Source organism: Schistocerca piceifrons, chromosome 4, assembly GCF_021461385.2.
Source record: "Schistocerca piceifrons isolate TAMUIC-IGC-003096 chromosome 4, iqSchPice1.1, whole genome shotgun sequence".
Classification (NCBI taxonomy): domain Eukaryota; kingdom Metazoa; phylum Arthropoda; class Insecta; order Orthoptera; family Acrididae; genus Schistocerca; species Schistocerca piceifrons.
The window spans coordinates 197,534,845-197,551,968 of NC_060141.1; positions in this window are offsets into that span (position 1 = coordinate 197,534,845).

Here is a 17,124-nt window from a genome sequence, read left to right on the forward strand (position 1 = left end):
TGTTGCCTGTGTCTATGTGCCTGTGGTTCTGTCAGTGTGATCATGTGATGTATCTGACCCCAGGAATGTGTCAATAAAGTTTCCCCTTCCTGGGACAATGAATTCACGGTGTTCTTATTTCAATTTCCAGGAGTGTATATACTGCAAGTGGACTCTGCCCCTAAATTTTTTTGTGTATCACTATGGATTATGACTCTTGATTCCTTTCAGTATTACTGTCTTTACATAATGGTCCAACAGTCTGTTACTAACTTTACTCACAATGTGCCCCTAATCATCAACTAGAGAAGTGTCTAGGAAGATATTGTCTATGATCGTGTTACTGTTCCGTGATCTCTATTTGGTATGTATAACGCTGCACCAGGTTGTAAGATTCAGGTAAATCTTTCAACAGTCTTTTCTCAGCAGACTGAGTCAGGAAGTTTGCATTGAAACCTCCTCGCAAAACCACTGTCATGTGTTTCTTAAGAACCGATCCTAGCCCAGCGTCAGATCTAGAGAGAAACACTGCAGTTTGAACTGAGAAATCCGTATCGGCCCATAATAACAAGTTTTCCATTGAAAATTCGAACACTCCTCCATAACCTTCAAAGATTTGGTCGTTACAATGATCTGAAAAATCAGTTCTTCTGAATGAGGCATTACAGTTGTTATACATGGCCGCTCCTCCGTTACGCAACCAACTTCTAGCGTAGGAATGAGATAACATGTAACCTTCCACAGGTATCCTTTCATCGCCATGTAAAAGAAGCTGTGGGATACAAATAATGTCAGTGTCAATATGTAATGGCAGTTCATTTACTTTCTTCTTAATTTACCTAATATTCCGATAAATACGCTTTATTGAACTGACTTCGCACGTTAAAGGAACTTTTCTCAAGCAGGGATACCTCTCATCTGACTTCATCCTAAAAGGAGTCTGGCCCCTCCATACATTATTGCCAGAATTTGCCCTTGAGTAAGCCCAGATCCACTTATAATGCTGTCACTATTATAACCCTCACCAACCACGCATTACTAATCCTATTCAGGTGTAGCCGTGCGTAGTGGCACCACTGAAATGTGGGCCTTCTGAGCAACCATCATCGTACTCTCAAATCCCACATTAGCTCGCCGCACAGCACTATGAAAATGGGGTTGAATGTAACGCCGGAGTAGCTGCACGTAGTTAATATTAACTGTTCGAGTTTGAGTATCAACGCTATCCAAGAAAGGCCCAGTCCATACCGAGACTATTCGCAGCCACCACTCCTGCTAGCACTACCTCATCCTTACGCAAATCCCCTGAGTCTTTTCTCACCTCACTGAGACCGGCACCTAGTTTAAAAACACTGGTGACCTGGTGCACCTCGCCTGAAGTCCCCTGCGACTGTGTGCTTCCACCGCGCCCATTCCTGCTGCATAGCAGCAGAACCCTCTTGTTCTAAACGTGGGCCCATCCAAGTGTTGCCAAGGTCTTTCCGGCTACAGAGCAGAATTTTCACTGGGAAGCCCTTACACATACTCCATACAGATCCTATCTTGAACGTATATAAAGAAATATGTTTGCTTGATCCATAGAGAGTGTCACGGAGATGCTCAGGAAACTGAACTGACAGATGCTTGGAAGATGGAAGGAAACAGTCCCGGAAAAGTCTTCTCAAAGAATTTCAAGAACTAGTTTTAAATTGTGAATCTAGGAATATACGACAACCCTTCCGCTTCGCTCCAGATATCAAGACTGCATTGATTACAGCACGCACAGAGGTGTTTAAACAATCAATCATCGCGAGATCCAACAGCGAATAGATCGGGAAGAAAGCTGAACGTGGCCGCGCGCAGCGGCCGCGCGCTTGTAGGCGCCATGTCACGGATTGCGCGGCGTCTCCCGCCCACGCTTCGAGTCCTGCCTCGGGCGTGGGTGTGTGTGTTGTTCTTAGCATATGTTAGTTTAAGTAGTTAGTGTTAGTTTAAGTAGTGTGTAAGTCTAGGGGCCGATGACCTCAGCAGTATGGTCCCTTAGGAATTTATGAATGACAGTGTTGGAAAACCTCTTATGTTACTTGATTTTCAAACAGCTGAGCAAAACTGAACATACTCAGACATTTCTCTCTTTACTTATTCTGATCATCACTAAACTGACACACAATATTTTTAGCGCAACGCAATCTGACTTTCAATAATCCCCTTGACTAACGATAACCCATACCTTTCATGAATCACGTACCGTACAAAAATCTTCGTTACTCGAACTACTGCAATGCAGCGAGCGCCAATACTGCCAGCTAAATAACAGATTCTAACTACTGAAGGCACTAACTACTGATAGGCATAGTTAGCTAATGAAAGATTTTGGTAGAGAACAGGCAATGTATTTACCTCAATAGTGTTCAAAAGGCATAATATATGTGGCAGTTCATGACATCCAGTCTTACAAATTTCCTTTTTCTGACGGGCACACGTCCAGATCGTCCCTTCTCAAAACTCTGCCATCTCTCTCCCCCACATCCACCACTGCTGGCGGCTCACCTCCAACTGCGCAACACTCCCATCCAACTGCCCAACACTACAATAGCGAATATTCCAACAATGCCAACGAGCCACAGATTGCACACAGTACAGTCAGTGATTTTCATACACAGCGCTACGTGGCGTTACCAACATAAAAACCTAAACAGCCTACTTACAAATTGAACATTTGAAAGCCGGACACGTGCTGCAATTGGAAGGCCAATGTGCCGGTGTTTCACAGTGGTTTACGGAGATCGATAACGGACCTCCAGATCTGGCCAACATGATTTGGAGGAAACGCTGTCGCCTTTATTCCAAAGAAACCCGTTTAATTTCCCAGAGTATTTCTATTGAACTTTCGTGTGGGCTACACCAACGCGTTTATTTTCTTAGAGGTGCGTCTCCTAATTCTTTCAATACGCGTTTTCGTGTGTTTCGTTTATGGACACAGTGACTGGAAAAAATATGGAAAGACCTCGAGAAATGCGGATACTAGCTATGCCTGCAGGTGGCACTGCTGTATTTGACCACGATCAGCATCTGTGTTTTGCCCTCAATACTTTGTAGATGTCAGTAGTGATCAGGACAGTGTTCTGTGTAGTTGTGAGTCTATTATATCGGAGCTAAGTGAATTCGAATGTGAGCAGAGTGTTGTTGCTCTTATGATGGGTGCTTCCGTAATCAAGGTAGCCGAAGTGTTTGGTGTTTCAAGAGGCACCTACAGAAAATTCATATCACATGCAGGAAAAGCGGACAACATCGTCAGCTAAGCCACAACGGGGACGAAAGTGTGTATTCAGTGATCGTGAGAGCCGGTTATTGAAGAGGATTGTGACGAAAACTAAGAGGACGACAGCTGCACAAGTCACTGGAGAACTACACTACTGGCCATAAAAATTGCTACACCACGAAAATGACGTGCTACAGACGCGAAATTTAACCGACAGGAAGAAGATGCTGTGATATCCAAATGATTAGCTTTTCAGAGGATTCACACAAGGCTGGCTCCGACGGCGACACCTGCAATGTGCTGACATGAGGAAAGCTTCCAATCGATTTTTCATACACAAACAGCAATTGGCCGGCGTTGCCTGGTGAAACGTTGTTGTGAAGCCTCGTGTAAGGACGAGAAATGCGTACCATCACGTTTCCGACTTTGATAAAGGTCGGATTGTAGTCTATCGCGATTTCGGTTTATCGTATCGCGACATTGCTGCTCGCATTTGTCAAGATCCAATGACTGTTAGCAGAATATGGAATCGGTGGGTTCAGGAGGGTAATACGGAACGCCGTGCTGGATCCCAACGGCCTCGTATCACTAGCAGTCGAGATGACAGGCATCTTATCCGCATGGCTGTAACGGATCGTGCAGCCACGACTCGATCCCTGGGTCAACAGATGGGGACGTTTGCAAGACAACAACCATCTGCACGAACAGTTCGACGACGTTTGCAGCAGCATGGACTATCAGCTCGGAGACCATGGCTGCGGTTACCCTTGACGCTGCATCACAGACAGGAGCGCCTGCGATGGTGTGCTCATCGACGAACCTGGGTACACGAATGGCAAAACGTCATTTTTTCGGCTGAATCGAGGTTCGGTTTACAGCATCATGATGGTCGCATCCGTGTTTAGCGACATCGAGGTGAACGCACATTAGATGCGTGTATTCGTCATCGCCATACTGGCGTATCACCCGGCCTGATGGTATGGGTTGCCATTGATTACACGTCTCGGTCACCTCTTGTTCGCATTGACGGCACTTTGAACAGTGGACGTTACATTTCAGATGTGTTACACCCGTGGCTCTACCCTTCATTCGATCCCTGTGAAACCCTACATTTCAGCAGGATAATGAACGACCGCATGTTCCAGGTTCTTTACGGACCTTTTGGATACTGAAAATATTCGACTGCTGCCCTGGCCAGCACATTCTCCACATCTCTCACCAATTGAAAGCGTCTGGTCAATGGTGGCCGAGCAACTGGCTCGTCACAATACGCCAGTCACTACTCTTGATGAACTGTGGTATCGTGTTAAAGCTGCATGGGCAGCTGTACCTATGCACGCCATCCAAGCTCTGTCTGACTCAATGCCCAGGCGTATCAAGGCCGTTATTACGGCCAGAGGTGGTTGTTCTGGGTACTGATTTCTCAGGATCTATGCACCCAAATTGCGTGAAAATGTAATCACATGTCAGTTCCAGTATAATTTATTTGTCCAATGAATACCCGTTTATCATCTGCATTTCTTCTTGGTGTAGCAATTGTAATGGCCAGTAGTGTAACTGTCGCACTCGTGACCGTGTCAGCGGCAAAACCACACGAAGTAATCTCCAGAAGCAAAGAACTGCAGGGCGAGATGGAATTGCAATGCCACACATCAGTGATGCAACTGTCCGTAAAAGGAAAACATGGTGCCGAAGCGAAGAAAGCCTGGACAAGGGAACAATGAAAGGAGGTCATTTAGACGTACGGCGTCCTAAGCGTACGATGCAGACCGCTTGCGGCCAAGACTGAAACCTGGCGGGTGTTCGGTGATGGTTTGGCCTGTCATATATGCCATGGACCCTCCCAACATTCACTCTGCAAGTTCACATTACAGCCAAGGATTATGTGATCATTTTGGTTGATCAAGTCCATCCCATGGTAAAAAGTTGATTGCCTAATCGAAGACGACAAGGCCTAGTTCACAGAAAATTGGAAATTTGTGGTAAGTTGTTGTGGGACCAAACTGCGAAGGTCAGCCGGCCGGTGTGGCCGAGCGGTTCTAGGCGCTTCAGTCTGGAACCGCGCGACTGCTACGCTCGCAGATTCGAATCCTGCCGCGGGCATGGATGTGTGTGATGTCCTTAGGTTAGTTAGGTTTAAGTAGTTCTAAGTTCTAGGGGACTAATGACCTCAGGTGTTAAGTCCCATAGTGCTCAGAGGCATTTGAATTTTTGCTAAGGTCATCGGTCCCTAGGGTTACACACTTAAGTAGTAACTTAAACTAACTTAGGCTAAGAACAACATACACACCCATGCCTGAGGGAAGACTCGAAACTCCGACGGGGTAGCCGCGCGTACCGTGGCAAGGCGCCACAGACCGCACGGCTACCCTCTCGGCCCAGTTCACAGAGCTCGCATCGTGCAGAGCTGATTTTGTGAGCACGAGGGTGAACTATTTCGTCTCCAAAAATGTTCAAATATGTGTGAAATCTTATGGGACTTAACTGCTAAGGTCATCAGTCCCTAAGGTTACACACGACTTAACCTAAATTATCGTAAGGACAAACACACACACCCATGCCCGAGGGAGGACTCGAACCTCCGCCGGGACCAATTTCATCTCCCCTGGCCACCTCCGTCACCAGATAATATTACTGAACCTTTGTGATCGCTGTCCACAACCATCGTCTTCACCAGAAATTACCCTATTTTGCAGGGAGAATGGTATAAAATTCCCTTGAAAACTGAACAGGCCCTGCATTTACCCATTCCGAGACGTGTGGAAGCTGTTTTGAATACCAACAATTTGCCTATATCGTATTAGGCATGGTGGTGTTGTGTGATTCCCGTTTTCCATATTCTCCCCATCCCCGTACATTGCAGTTTTCCAGTGCCCTTCCAACGAACCTAAAACTTCTATTCGCCTTCAAAATGGTTCATATGGCTCTGAGCACTATGGGACTTAACTTCTGAGGTAATCAGTCCCCTAGAACTTAGAACTACTTAAACCTAACTAACCTAAGGACATCACACACATCCATGCCCGAGGCAGGATTCGAACCTGCGCCGTAGCGGTCGCGCGGTTCCAGACTGTAGCGCCTAGAACCGCTCGGCTACCCCGGCCGGCTTATTCGCCTTCCGTGCTACTGGTATTACGTAATGATTCCATTTCATATCGCGTCCTAGTACTATCCCTAGCCGTTACTAGTGCGATGTGACGTGCTCAAGATGTTCAGCAGCAATCTTGTAATCAGATACGCTGCCTTTGTGGGGCACCTCGCCCAGTGACTTAATGCGGCGGCCGCACACTTAGCGGTGCCCGCACCGCGCGCTGCCCGGCAGGAGCGCGTGTCGGCCCTCGCGCCGTTGTTGATCTTCTAAAGTGGTTTTCCGGGCCATTGCGTGCAATCCGGCAACATTTCCTGGCCGGCTGCGCAGCCGCCGCCGCTAAACGACCGCCAGGCCGCACACGGCGGCTCGGAGCCGGCGAGAATCGATATCGAGGCCGGGGCAGGCGTCGCCCCCTGTCTTCCCTCACCTCCCTCCCTCCTACCCTCCTTCCGACCCTTCCTCACTCGCTGTTCTCGCCCCCCGTGGCCGCCGCCGCGCCTCCGGTTCCTCAAATTAAGTTTAAGTGTTTGACTTTTCGCTCCGGGCTTTTAATCCTGTAATACGGCGGAGACGCTGGAAACTTGCTGGCCCGCCATACTTCTCCGCGCTGTCCACAACGAGGCGGGATTCGCGGTGAGGTGGCTGCGCGCCGCTACAAACCAACTTCCGCCTTACAGCGGAGCACAGCTTCGTTAGCCAGCGGTTGCCAGTACTTGTCGAGGAAGAATGCCCGACTAAGTTTCAGTGTTACTTTGTGCTGCCGGTCGCTTTTCTCGGCCGTCCAGAGAGGACAGTACCGGTCAGATGGCTCCCCAAATAATTTTAGTAGGCTTCAGACTTTCATTCAGTTTTAAGTTACGTAGGTCTTTTTAAGTTCCATGGGTTATAACTACCATTACTTGTAAAACTGCTTGACCAGTCATTTTACAAATAACTTCCGGGAATTCAGCCAGGTAACACTTTCAGCGACCGCCGATATTTCCGTGGGAGAACATTCCGCCATTTTCAAGGCAAACTGCAACGGACAGGCGACAATGATGGATCATTGGGACTTGCAGTCTACAGGAAACGTACTCACACCGACTTGTACTTACAGGCTAATAGTTGTCACCATCGGGCTCAGCGTGAGGTGGTACTTCGTACCTTGGTACACAGGGCACACGTCGTTTCTGACGCTGAGACTTTGCCAGCTGAGCTGTCCCATCTTGAAGTTACATTTCGTCAAAATGGTTATACTGATAGACAGGCAGAACGTGCGTTGCGCTATCGAACAACTGTACATCGGGTGATTGATGGCAATTCTGAGTCGACGCCTAAGCATACTGCCTTTTTGCCTTACGTAGGAAACACTTCCAACAAGATCGGTCGTATTTTACGGAAATACGATGTGAAATGTGTTTTCCGACCTCCATCTAAAATTAGAGCGCTTTTGAGTTCTGTTAAGGATGATCTTGGTCTGCGTAAGTTGGGTGTATATCGTATTCCTTGTACGTGCGGCATGGCATATATTGGTCAAACTATCAGGACCTTGGAGGACCGATGTACTGTGTATAAACGGCACACACAATTACAGCAGCCAAGTAGATCTGTTATTGCCGAACATTGCTTAGATACTGGTCACCCCTAGTTATATAATAACACCGAGATATTGGCATGCACGTCCAGATATTGGGACAGTGTTATTAAGGAGGCAGTTGAGATTAAATTAGCGAGCAACCTCGTTAACAGGGATGGAGGTTACTGTTTAAACTCTGTTTGCAATCCGGCTCTCTCCCTTGTCAAAAAACAGAGGGACAGAGTCAATGCTACCTCACCTGCGCATTCATAGTCTCACTATCGCTAGCTCTGACTTTGGTCATCTTTGGTGGCACTAATATTTAGTGTGTGTGTGTGTGTGTGTTATTTCTCCTGCTTCAGTGCGAGAACCGAGGTTTTAAATTTGCATGTACGTCGCCTGTCCGTTGCAGTTTGCCTTGAAAATGGTGGGGTGTTCTCGCACCGAAATATCGGCGGTCGCTGTATGTGTTACCTGGCTGAATTCCCGGAAATTATTTGAAAGTTGTATACGCCAGGAAAAACTCAGGTCTCACAGTCATTTTACATTCGTATTACACATTCATATGTTGCTATGGCTATATGCTAAGGATTTACAAACGTTGTTTGAATGGTATCAATTTCTCCACACTGTTTCAATTACTGTTCATTTCACCGAGCGAGGTGACGCAATGTTTAGCACACTAGACTGGTATTCGGGAGGACGATAGTTCAAACCCGCTTCCGGCCATCCTGATTTAGGTTTTCCGTGATTTCCCTAAATCGCTTCAGGCAAGCGCAGGTATGGTTCCTTTGAAACGGCACTGCCGACTTCCTTCCTCATCTTTCCTTGGTCCCCCCTCCCAAATCAACCAATCAACAAACTGTTCATTTCCAGTTGCAAAAACATTTTTAATTTTTTCCGGAAGTACCATCCTTCAAAATGGCCATACGTGGATCAAAATTATAACAACTCGTCAAACTGCCTAACCTGAAGTGCAACTGTACAAGTTTGGCAACATTTCTGGCTATCACAAACAGTAGCGTGGTTTCAATTCAGATCACAACCATTGCGATATAATGATGCCATCGATATAATCCCCCCACGAACCATGGACCTTGCCGTTGGTGGGGAGGCTTGCGTGTCCCAGCGATACAGATAGCCGTACCGTAGGTGCAACCATAATGGAGGGGTATTTGTTGAGAGGCCAGAAAAACGTGTTGTTCCTGAAGAGGGGAAGCAGCCTTTTCAGCAGTTGCAGGGGCAACAGTCTGGATGATTGACTGATCTGGCCTTGTAACAATAACCAAAACGGCCTTGCTGTGCTGGTACTGCGAACGGCTGAAAGCAAGGGGAAACCACAGCCATAATTTTTCCCTAGGGCATGCAGCTTTACTGTGTGGTTAAACGATGATGGCGTCCTCATGGGTAAAATATTCCGGAGGTAAAATAGTTTCCCATTCGGAACTCCCATGCGTGGACTACTCAGGAGGACGTTGTTAACAGGAGAAAGAAAACTGGCGTTCTACGGATCGGAGCGTGGAATGTCAGATCCCTTAATCGCGCAGGTAGGATAGAAAATTTAAAAGGGGAAATGGATAGTTTAAAGTTAGACATAGTGGGAATTAGTGAAGTTCGGTGGCAGGAGGAATAAGACTTCTGGTCAGGTGAATACAGGGTTATAAATACAAAATCAAACATTAAACAGATTCAGAAGGATGTAGGCTGCAGTAGGTACTGGGAGATGCAGAAGCTTGCACAGGATAGAGTAGCATGGAGAGCTGCATCAAACCAGTCTGTGGACTGAAGACCACAACAACAACAACATCGATATAATGATCTCATCAGGATATTTTGTGCTGATGATTGATCCTGGTGCAAGCAAAACATAGAAGTACTGGATATAAGATCCGCCTGTTATGCAATACGCTGTTTCAGGACATTAAAATGCACCGGGAACGTCCGTACTTCATTAACAGTTTTGGAGTACTTTTAAAACGGACAAGAGAAATGGAAGAAGAACGATTAAAAAACATTTCGTAGTTTAGTGCTACAATAATTACTCCATGTTTTAAAAAAGTTATAAAAAAGTCTAGAAATATGCACATTATGTCTGAAATTAAGAATTCGGGTAACAAAATTAAATCTCTAAGGAACGTATTGAAACATGGTGCAGAACAGTCAGACATATTTATTGGTCTGCACAGAAAGGTTGTAAGTTATAAAACACAGGTAGCAAGTATTTTTAATAACCATTTGACGTGTGTAGTAGAGACAATACGATCAAGGAACTCAACAGTAAAGTCAGGGAAGCATATCGACAAAGCAACTCCCACAAAATTAAGTGATATAGTACTCTGACACACTTACCCATCTGAAATTAAGAAAGACACAAACACTCTTAAAAATAAAAGCTTGTTCAGAGTTGAGGGTACTTCTCATATAAATAGGCGTCGTCATGTACAGAATAAAAATCATCCTCCCTCAGATGTGTTACGTATCACTAAGGCAAGTTATTTGTCAACAGATATTAAAGTATGCAATTATTTAATCCGTTTACAAGAGAGATAATTTCTGTGGTGTTAATAATTGATGACCTGTTTCGCTGCTAATGTGATCTCCTAAAATGTTTGAATAACTGATACAAGACTATTTTAGAATAGTGTCCCATCTTGGTTACAAATGTATACCTTGAAAATCACAATCTGTATTTCTGAAGGGTTTTTCAACTGATAATAGTATCTGTACAACGTATATTATATAGTCACGACAGAACTTTTACACTGGCTATATAACAAAACAGCAGAAGTCTCTCTAACCTGTGACACCTCTGCACAGCATCTGAGTGTGAAGATCACAACATTTATTTACGAAATTCGGGACTTTATGGAATTAGTGGCATAGTTAACAGACGATTATCATTACGCTTAACGAAAAAATGCAGAAATTCGTATTTTGTAATTCATCCACTATAGACAGGAGAAATTTTTCTGGCTGTGGAGGACATCATTAATGGAATTTGACGAAGTTTTGGGTCCTCTGTTGTTTTCCATGTATGTTCCTTATCTTCCACTCAGTTTACATTAACTAGAATCAGTTGTTTTTGCAAATGACGTAAGCATTACAATCGGTTTCAATAGGCATATAGCAAGAGAGGAAATACTAAATAAAATGTTTGGAAGAATACTTCACTGATTTTCAGAAAATGGAACATGTGCTATTCTGCACAACAAATGATACAAAATCAGTGATAAATTTGAGGTATAATCCATTAATGTAACTGCAGACATTGAAGGGGGTAACATATTTTCTTACTTTATATTAGTTATGGCATATGGCGTCGTGTTCTGAGGTGATTCATTTTTAAGAGAGAAAGTACACTTCAGAAAATTGTTTCATAACAATAATATGTGGTGTTTACCCTCAACAATCTGTAATTCTCATTCATATTTGAGCAACACACAACGTGTTTCCTTTGGTGAAATTGTCTTTAAATAATCCATTTAAAGTTCGAAAGGGATAACGCTACCTGCAGTTGTAATACGAGAAGAAAATAATTACTTCGTTTTTCTTCATTAAAATTAACCTAAGCTCAGAAAAAAGCTTAAAATGTTCCTCCTGGGTAACTCCTCCTGTTCCACAGAAGAAGCTTTTTTTCATTCTTGTAGCTTATTCAACGTAAACGTGCTCCATATTTAGTTGTGTTATCAAACAAAATGTTGTTTTCTGTTATGTGAATCTAACTGTAAATGGTCAACATGCTCCCATATTTAGATACCAATTAAGTTAATACTTTTCAGACTGACTCATTTCACGACAATACCGTATATTGTGCAAAGCTATCTACGGAACATTTAATTAAGCCACAATGTAATACGTACATCTACACTTTGCGTATAAGTACGAGGTGAGTGACGGAGAGTACTTGCATTGTGCCACACGGTAAGGATTTTTTTTTTGATGCCACTCACAGATGGGGCAGTGGAAGAATGACGGGTTGTACAGGGAGATGCAACGCCTATTTGTCTACTTTTTCCAATCGATTTCTACGAGACGTGTACATAAGGGGTGGAAAAGTATTCTTAGTTTCTTCTCTGTAAGATGATACCTTAAATTTCAAAGAAACAGGTGACGAAACTTCCTGGCAGATTAAAACTGTGTGTTGGACCGAGACTCGATCTCTTGACCTATGCCTTTCGCGGGCAAGTGCTCTACCATCTGAGCTACCCAAGTGCGACTGACACCCCGTCCTCACAGCTTTACTTCTGCCAGTATCTCGTCTCCTACCTTCCAAACTTTACAGAAGCTCTCCTGCGAACTGCCAGGAAGTTTCATATCAGCGCACACACCGCTGCAGAGTGAAAATCTCATTCTGAAAACATGTGACGTTTCTCATTCCCGATCTTTACATGCGCACGCTGTCATCTGTTAGCTGTCCTGAAATGTGTACCGGCCACCGGAGCAGTATTCTGTCATGGACTGTACAAGTGGTTTGCGTGCATTGTCTTTTGTGAACTCATTATCTGTACCAACATCTGTGTCTGTGCCGTAGATCCTCTTCATCTCTCTACACATTTTTACTCTCAGGTATTTGTGTGACATGGCTATCTCTAGTCGTGACTCATCAAACAGCCTGACAAAGGTTATCCGCTTTAACGTGTCGCGAAGCACAACTTCACATTTTTGTACATTAATAGATTGGTATTTGTCTCGAAATCTAAATGGACATAGCTGGAATTTTTTTCTGCTGAGTTTCTTTATAGGTAACTGAACTGTCTGTGGAAAGCCTGAGATTTTAACTACTGTTATTCGGTATGTTGCAGTTTCAGCTTAGCTCATCAAGGTGGTATAGGTATAGAGACTAGCAAAAAATGGTTCAAATGGCTCTGAGCACTATGGGACTTAACATCTGTGGTCATCAGTCCCCTAGAACTTAGAACTACTTAAACCTAACTAACCTAAGGACATCACACACATCCATGCCCGAGGCAGGATTCGAACCTGCGACCGTAGCAGTCCCGCGGTTCCGCACTGAGCGCCTAGAACCGCTAGACCACCGCGGCCGGCAGAGACTAGCAGATCTGATGATTACAAGGAGATAGAAGAATGAACTACTGCCTTGAAAATATGGTGAGAGAGAGGCGTCAACACTCTCAGCGCTAGATCTAGGGTTAACTGACAAAGGTATATCGTTTTCAGCTGAAGTCAACCTCTTGATGTTCCACATTGGATGGTTTAGCGGGCCAGACGATATACCATAGGGTGTCTGCGTGTTCGTCAAACAAGGAACGTATGCTTGCAAAACCATGGTACGAAAAACATCTCTAAATCGCCGATGGAGACTAGGTCCTGCATCATTTGAAAAAAACGCAAACTCGCTAATCGTTGGACCACACTACATGTTCCAGCCATCTGCTGTGCAGTTTTAGTTTTGTTCGGTCCATTCGAGACGTGAAGTTTTACGTTCCACTTTGAAAATGTCCTTTTACTACATACTGGACACCAAACGTCCGCCGGCTGGTGTGGCCGAGCGGTTCTAGGGGCTTCAGTCTGGAACCGCGCGACCACTACGGTCGCAGGTTCGAATCCTGCCTCGGGCATGGGTGTGTGTGATGTCCTTAGGTTAGTTAGGTTTAAGTAGTTCTAAGTTCTACGCGACTGACGACCTCAGATGTTAAGTCCCATAGTGCTCAGTGCCATTTGAATCATTTTGAGCCAAACGTCCATTGCATTAAGTTCCTGGCACAATTTCCTCAAAAAATGGTTCAAATGGCTCTGAGCACTGTGGGACTTAACATCTATGGTCATCAGTCCCCTAGAACTTAGAACTACTTAAACCTAACTAACCTAAGGACAGCACACAATACCCAGTCATCACGAGGCAGAGAAAATCCCTGACCCCGCCGGGAATCGAACCCGGGAACCCGGGCGTGGGAAGCGAGAACGCTACCGCACGACCTGGAGATACGGGCACAATTTCCTCCATGAAGCTTGTTGATTTGAGCTTGCATTCATTGCCAGCAGCAGTTTCAGTCGGTTAGAAACCGACTGTCACTGACTAAGCGTGAAATTTGACTCCGGTGTTTTTACGATCACTCTTGTTACGCCGTGGTACGTGTCTGTGAATTCGTTGTAGACGCGTTGTACAGTTCGCTTTGGAACACCAACAAATCTGGCAAATTCTTTCAGGTGTGGTCACGTGCAGTTACAAACACTATAGTTCCTTTCTACCATCCTGTTACGTCTGCACATCGAACCATTTTACTGCACTGATGCCATTCAACCTACTGGCACCTACACGCCCCTTCATCTCCATGACTTAAGCCAGTGGTGTAGCACCATATGAGCGCCCAGTACAAGTTCTATACTATCTTCAGCGCTCCGAAGCACCAGTACGTTCATTTGAAGACTAACATTTTATTCTATTACCTGTATGTCTTACGGCTCTGGTGATCATATTCCACGATACAGTTGAAACTGAACAGCCTCTCCGTATATAAAGTTACCGAGTCAAGGAAAAAAGACAAGAAATGCCTAATGCACCCCTCAAAACTACAAACACATATCAAGAAAAATAAATCTGACTTCTATCACTCAAGGTTAAACACCATCTGAGACAAACGCAACATTGTGCTAAACTGAGCAATCTGGATGAAACGGATCCTACAGAAAACCTGCAGCGAGTTACTACTTCCGATTTCCTAACCGCAAAAGCGCCAAGTTACCTCACCAAAAACTGTAGTCTGGAGCTGGCAGGCAACAGGACCACGGTTGGGTCGGGATGGTGTGTGAGCGCCGCGAGACGAATCTGCAATGGCAGGCCCGGCTGCCACACAGCAAGACGGCCCTCTGCCCAATCCACCAAGTCGAACCTCTCACTGCGGAGGACACCGCCTGAACGGCGCGTGCTGTCCGGAACTAAAACCTCGAACTTCTGATATCGCTGCCTGAATCAAACTTCACTCTACAGTGGTCGCCGCCCGAATGTCCTGCTCAGAGCGGTGAGTGCCTCTCTCCGCCCACGATACTTCTGTCTTCACGCCAGAAACAAAATGTATCCAATCCTAAAAAAAGGGCGGCTAAGGCGGCACCAATGACAAAATTCGCCTCATGACGCAAACTCCTACCAACATGTCTGTAATCCGCCCGAGCCAATAGCATCACCGTCCGTTCCAGCGTCGGGAAATGTGCTCTGACGTCACAAGGCGTCCGTCCAAGTGTAAACTCCACCAAAACTAGCCCGAAGCCTCACCTGACAAAAATAAAAGTTGGAGAATACTCGTGTGCACTAAGCGCCGCAGAGTCAACATCAAAAGCTTCTACCACTATTGTTCCCACAGCTACACCGGCCGCTATTTAGCAAGTGGGTTCCAGGATATGGCTCGAGACCAGAGGGTACATTTGAAGTTGGCCGGCCTCTGCTGCGTCTGCTAGACGCCATACCTGGCGAATCCGTGCCTCGGCTACTGTCCACAGTCACCCTAGAGCCCAGAATTCTTTGAAAGCCGTCTGCACTTCCTGCTTCTCCGGTTTTACAACAGGACCGCAGAGCACAAACATCTACAGTGTGCGAGGTGAGAGTCCGGCTGCCACCAGCCACCGCGGCCGAAAGCCACTAACACGCTGAGAACGAAGCCTCCACTAACAAGTCCATCGAAATTTTCCAAATAAAGTTAACCTTGTTATGCCATTGTTGATTCTATTCAATTCTGATTGTCAGTTACCGATAACGAGGTAAAGAGCCCTAAAATATGCATAATATCAAACTCTTAATAAAATTTATCTGAATGGAAAGATGACTGTTAAATACACTCATGCTCATAAATTAAGGATAATTGCAGAATGTGGTGTCACACAACGTGGCAGTACTCAAACCTAGCGCTAATAGCACAGGCACATAGGGAACACACACGACAAACACCTGTAAGTCCACGGTAGTGGTGATAAGTTGAGAAAACCGCCCCGAAACACATGTGCTACAAAACGCCACTGTTTCCCGCGCATGTACCCCGACCTCAATATGGAATATGATCACCATGCACACGTACACGGGCCGCACAACGGGTTGGCATACACTGGATCAGGTGGTCGAGCAGCTGCTGGGGTATAGCCTCCCACTCCTGCGCCAGTGCCTGTCGGAGCTCCTGAAGTGTCCTAGGGGTGTGAAGACGTGCAGCTATACGTCGACCGAGAGCATCCCAGACGTGCTCGATGGGCTTTAGGTCTGGAGAACAGGCAGGTCACTCCATTCGCCTAATATCTTCTGTTTCAAGGTACTCTTCCACGTTGGCAGCTCAGTGGGGCCGTGCGTTGTCATCCATCAGGAGGAAGGTGGGACCCACTGCACATCTGAAAAGGCGGACATACTGGTGCAAAATGATGTCCCGATACACCTGACCTTTTACAGTTCCTCTGTCAAAGACATGCAGGGTTGTACTTGCACCAATCATAATCCCAACCCACACCATCCAACCAGGACCTCCATACAGGTCCCTATCAAGGACATTAAGGGGTTGGCATTGGTTTCTGGTTCACACCAGCTGAAAAACCGGCCAGAATCACTGTTCAGACTATACCTGGACTCGTCCGTGAACATAACCTGGGACCACTGTTGCAATGAACATGTACTGTGTTCTTGACACCAGGCATTAGGGCTCTCCTGTGATCAGGGGTCAGTGGAATGCACCTTGCAGGTCTCCGGGAGAGTAAACCATGTCTGTTCAGTCGTCTGTCGACTGTGTGTCTGGAGACAACTGTTCCAGTGGCTGCGGCAAGGTCCCGAGCAAGGCTACCTGCAGTACTCTGTGAGATATCGGTCTTCTTGTGGTGTTGTACACGTTAGACGTCCCGTACTGTAGCACATGCACACGTTTCCCGTTTTCTGGAATCGTTGCCATAATCTTGAGATCACACTTTGTGGCGCACGGAGGGTCCGTGCTTCGACCTGCATTGTTTGACCAGCCTCCAGTCGCCCTACTATTCTACCCCTCATAACGTCATCAGTATGTGTTCTTTCAGCCATTTTCAACACACAGTCACCATCAGCACGTCTGAAAACGTCTGCACATTTACTCGCTGCACGGTACTCTGACATGCACCAACACACCTCTGCGTGTTGTGTGATGTCCTTAGGTTAGTTAGGTTTAAGTAGTTCTAAGTCCTAGGGGACCGATGACCATAGATGTTAAGTCCCATGGTGCTCAGAGCCACTTTCAAAACCTCTGCGTATGTCGACTGCTGCCAGCGCCACCGTGCGACGACCGCAGGTCAAATGCACCG